Here is a 6,000-nt window from a genome sequence, read left to right as displayed (position 1 = left end):
AGATGTCTGGGTACTACAATCACTTGATTCAACTAGGAGTTAATCTTCCGGATGATGTCATTGACAGAATTCTTCAATCACTGCCACCAAGCTACAAAAACTTTGTGATGAACTATAACATGCAAGGGATGGATAAGATGATTCCCGAGCTCTTCGCAATGGTAAAGGCTGCGGAGGTAGAAATCAAGAAGGAGCATCAAGTGTTGATGGTCAATAAGACCACCAGTTTCAAGAAAAATGGCAAAGGGAAGAAGAAGGGGAACTTCAAGAAGAACAGCAAGCAAGTTGCTGCTCAAGAGAAGAAACCCAAGTCTAGACCTAAGCCTGAGACTGAGTGCTTCTACTGCAAGCAGACTGGTCACTGGAAGCGGAACTGCCCCAAGTATTTGGCGGATAAGAAGGATGGGAAGATGAACAAAGGTATATGTGATATACATGTTATTGATGTGTACCTTACCAGATCTCGCAGTAGCACCTGGGTATCTGATATTGGTTCTGTTGCTATTTTGCAACTCGAAATAGGGACTACGGATTAAGCGAACACTGGCCAAGGATGAGGTGACGATGCACGTGGGAAATGGTTCCAAAGTCGATGTGATCGCCGTTGGCACGCTACCTCTACATCTACCTTCGGGATTAGTATTAGACCTAAATAATTGTTATTTGGTGCCAGCGTTGAGCATGAACATTATATTTGGATCTTGTTTGATGCGAGACGGTTATTCATTTAAATCAGAGAATAATGGTTGTTCTATTTATATGAGTAATATCTTTTATGGTCATGCACCCTTGAAGAGTGGTCTATTTTTGATGAATCTCGATAGTAGTGATACACATATTCATAATGTTGAAGCCAAAAGATCCAGAGTTGATAATGATAGTGCAACTTATTTGTGGCACTGCCGTTTAGGTTATATCGGTGTAAAGCGCATGAAGAAACTCCATACTGATGGACTTTTGGAACCACTTGATTATGAATCACTTGGTACTTGTGAACCGTGCCTCATGGGCAAGATGACTAAAATGCCATTCTCCGGAACTATGGAGAGAGCAACAGATTTGTTAGAAATCATACATACAGATGTATGTGGTCCGATGAATGTTGAGGCTCGCGGCGGGTATCGTTATTTTCTCACCTTCACAGATGATTTAAGCAGATATGGGTATATCTACTTAATGAAACATAAGTCTGAAACATTTGAAAAGTTCAAAGAATTTCAGAGTGAAGTTGAAAATCTCGTAACAAGAAAATAAAGTTTCTACGATCTGATCGTGGAGGAGAATATTTGAGTTACAAGTTTGGTCTACATTTGAAACAATGCGGAATAGTTTCGCAACTCACGCCACCCGGAACACCACATCGTAATGGTGTGTCCGAACGTCGTAATCGTACTTTACTAGATATAGTGCGATCTATGATGTCTCTTACTGATTTACTGCTATCATTTTGGGGTTATGCTTTAGAGACGGCTGCATTCACGTTAAATAGGGCACCATCAAAATCCGTTGAGACGACGCCTTATGAACTGTGGTTTGACAAGAAACCAAAGTTGTCGTTTCTTAAAGTTTGGGGCTCGATGCTTATGTGAAAAAGCTTCAACCTGATAAGCTCGAACCCAAATCGGAGAAATGTGTCTTCATAGGATACCCAAAGGAGACTGTTGGGTACACCTTCTATCACAGATCCAAAGGCAAGACATTTGTTGCTAAGAATGGATCCTTTCTAGAGAAGGAGTTTCTCTCGAAAGAAGTGAGTGGGAGGAAAGTAGAACTTGATGAGGTAACTGTACCTGCTCCCTTATTGGAAAGTAGTTCATCACAGAAACCGGTTCCTATGACGCCTACACCAATTAGTGAGGAAGTTAATGATGATGATCATGAAACTTCAGATCAAGTTATTACTGAACCTCGTAGATCAACCAGAGTAAGATCCGCACCAGAGTGGTATGGTAATCCTGTTCTAGAAGTCATGTTACTAGACCATGATGAACCTACGAACTATGAAGAAGCGATGGTGAGCCCAGATTCCGCAAAATGGTTTGAATCCATGAAATCTGAGATGGGATCGATGTATGAGAACAAAGTGTGGACTTTGGTTGACTTGCCCGTTGATCGGCAACCATTGAGAATAAATGGATCTTCAAGAAGAAGACTGACGCTAACGGTAATGTTACTGTCTATAAAGCTCGACTTGTTGCAAAAGGTTTTCAACAAGTTCAAGGGATTGACTATGATGAGACTTTCTCACCCGTAGCGATGCTTAAGTATGTCCGAATCATGTTAGCAATTGCCGCATTTTATGATTATGAAATTTGGCAAATGGATGTCAAAACTCCATTCCTGAATGGATTTCTGGAAGAAGAGTTGTATATGATGCAACTAGAAGGTTTTGTCGATCCAAAGGGAGCTAACAAAGTATGCAAGCTCCAGCGATCCATTTATGGTGCAAGCCTCTCGGAGTTGGAATAAATGCTTTGATAGTGTGATCAAAGCATTTGGTTTTATACAAACTTTTGGAGAAGCCTGTATTTACAAGAAAGTGAGTGGGAGCTCTGTAGCATTTCTGATATTATATGTGGATGACATATTGTTGATTGGAAATGATATAGAATTTCTGGATAGCATAAAGGTATACTTGAATAAGAGTTTTTCAATGAATGACCTTGGTGAAGCTGCTTATATATTGGGCATCAAGATCTATAGAGATAGATCAAGACGCTTAATTGGAATTTCACAAAGCACATACCTTGACAAATTTTTGAAAAAGTTCAAAATGGACCAAGCAAAGAAAGGGTTCTTGCCTGTGTTATAAGGTGTGAAGTTGAGTAAGACTCAATGCCCGACCACTGCAGAAGATAGAGAGAAGATGAAAGATGTTCCCTATGCTTCAGCCATAGGTTCTATCATGTATGCAATGCTGTGTACCAGACCTGATGTGTGCCTTGCTATAAATTTAGCTGGGAGGTACCAAAGTAATCTAGGAGTGCATCACTGGACAGCGGTCAAGAACATCCTAAAAAACCTGAAAAGGACTAAGGATATGTTTCTCGTTTATGGAGGTGACAAAGAGCTCATCGTAAATGGTTACGTTGATGCAAGCTTTGACACTGATCCTGACGATTCTAAATCGCAAACAGAATACGTGTTTATATTAAACGGTGGAGCTGTCAGTTGGTGCAGTTCTAAACAAAGCATCGTGGCAGGATCTACGTGTGAAGTGGAGTACATAGCTGCTTCGGAAGCAGCAAATGAAGGAGTCTGGATGAAGGAGTTCATATCCGATCTAGGTGTCATACCTAGTGCATCGGGTCCAATGAAAATCTTTTGTGACAATACTGGTGCAGTTGCCTTGGCGAAGGAATCCAGATTTCACAAGAGAACCAAGCACATCAAGAGATGCTACAATTCCATCCAGGATCTAGTCCAGGTGGGAGACATAGAGATTTGCAAGATACATACAGATCTGAATGTTGCAGACCCGTTGACTAAGCCTCTTCCACGAGCAAAACATGATCAGCACCAAGGCTCCATGGGTGTTAGAATCATTACTGTGTAATCTAGATTATTGACTCTAGTGCAAGTGGGAGACTGAAGGAAATATGCCCTAGAGGCAATAATAACGTTATTATTTATTACCTTATATCATGATAAATGTTTATTATTCATGCTAGAATTATATTAACCGGAAAAATAATACTTGTGTGAATACATAGACAAACAAAGTGTCACTAGTATGCCTCTACTTGACTAGCTCATTGATCAAAGATGGTTAAGTTTCCTAACCATAGACATGAGTTGTCATTTGATTAACGGGATCACATCATTAGGAGAATGATGTGATTGACTTGACCCATCCGTTAGCTTAGCACGATGATCGTTTAGTTTGTTGCTATTGCTTTATTTATGACTTATACATGTTCCTATGACTATGAGACTATGCAACTCCCGTTTACCGAAGGAACACTTTGTGTGCCACCAAACGTCACAATGTAACTGGGTGATTATAAAGGTGCTCTATAGGTGTCTCCAAAGGTACTTGTTGGGTTGGCGTATTTTGAGATTAGGATTTGTCACTCCGATTGTCGGAGAGGTATCTCTGAGCCCACTCGGTATTGCACATCACTATAAGCCTTGCAAGCATTGCAACTAATGAGTTAGTTGCGGGATGATGTATTACGGAATGAGTAAAGAGACTTGCTGGTAACGAGATTGAAGTAGGTATTGAGATACCGACGATCGAATCTCGGGCAAGTAACATACCGATGACAAAGGGAACAACGTATGTTGTTATGCGGTCTGACCGATAAAGATCTTCGTAGAATATGTAGGAGACAATATGGGCATCCAGGTCCCGCTATTGGTTATTGACGAGAGAGGTGTCTCAGTCATGCCTACATAGTTCTCGAACCCGTAGGGCACGCTTAACGTTCGTTGACGATATAGTACTATATGAGTTATGTATGTTGGTGACCAAATGTTGTTCGGAGTCCGGGATGAGATCACGGACATGACGAGGAACTCCGGAATGGTCCGGAGATAAAGTTTGATATATGGGATAATAGTGTTTGGACTCCGGAAGGGTTCCGGAATAAGGGGTACCGGATGTTTCCCGAAATGTTTGGGTACGAGAACACTTTATTTGGGCCAAAGGGGAAAGCCCACAAGGTTTTTGAAAAGCGCAAAAGGAAGTTTTGCGGAGTCCAGGGGCCAGACGCCAGGGTCCCTGGCGTCTGGGTCCAGACGCCGGGAACCCTGGCATCTGGCCCTGGAGTCCGAGAAGGACTCTTGCCTTTCGGGTGAAACCGACTTTGTGGAGGCTTTTACTCCAAGGTTCGACCCCAAGGCTCAACATATAAATAGAGGGGTAGGGCTAGCACCCAAGACACATCAAGAAACACCAAGCCATGTGCCGGCAACCCCGTCCCCTCTAGTTTGTCCTCCGTCATAGTTTTCGTAGTGCTTAGGCGAAGCCCTGCGGAGATTGTTCTTCACCAACACCATCACCACGCCGTCGTGCTGCCGGAACTCATCTACTACTTCGCCCCTCTTGCTGGATCGAGAAGGCGAGGACGTCACCGAGCCGAACATGTGCAGAACTCGGAGGTGCCGTGCTTTCGGTACTTGGATTGGTCGGATCGTGAAGACGCACGACTATATCAACCGCGTTGATATAACGCTTCCGTGAACGGTTTACGAGGGTACGTAGACAACACTCTCCCCTCTCGGTGCTATGCATCACCATGATCCTGTGTGTGCGTAGGAATATTTTTGAAATTACTACGTTCCCCAACAAAACTTACTCTAATGAAGTCAGTTTTTACCAGCATGCCAACCTTCTTCATGTGCACTATGATGATTCCAAAGACTGTGATTAAGCAAATCAATTCCTACCTCATGAACTATTTCTGGAGGAAATATGGTACACAGGACAGAGGTGCTGCACTTATCTCATGGGAACAAGTTTGCAAACCAAAATCCCATGGAGGCCTTGGTGTTCTTGATTTGCACACCCATAATAAAACTCCGCTTATGAAATCTCTACATAAATTCTTTCACAGAGCTGATATTCCATGGGTGAATATTATCTGGGAAACATACTATCAGAACTCATTACCCGGAGAAAGAATGATTGGCTCCTTCTGGTGGAAAGCAATTCTCAAGCTTCTTCCAACTTTCAGGCAATTACATGTTTGCAAAGCTGGAACGGGAGACACTATAAGATTTTGGGCAGATAGATGGCAAGACACCCCACTGCAGATTCAATACCCAGAGCTCTTCTCATTTGCAATCAACAAAGAAATCACTCTTGGCAATGTGCAACATCTAGAAGACCTCAGTCAACTGTTCCACGGTCCATTATCTCTGCAAGATTTTAACTAGTTCCATGACATTGAACGGATCATCATGAGCAGATCAATCACAATTGATAGAGATTTCTGGTCTGCTGGTGGTAGCTCTATGAAATTTTCCTCCATGAAATTTTACAAAGTACTCATGGGA

Source organism: Triticum urartu, chromosome 5 (genome assembly GCF_003073215.2).
Source record: "Triticum urartu cultivar G1812 chromosome 5, Tu2.1, whole genome shotgun sequence".
In the NCBI taxonomy this organism is placed as follows: domain Eukaryota; kingdom Viridiplantae; phylum Streptophyta; class Magnoliopsida; order Poales; family Poaceae; genus Triticum; species Triticum urartu.
This window is presented reverse-complemented; position numbering follows the sequence as displayed.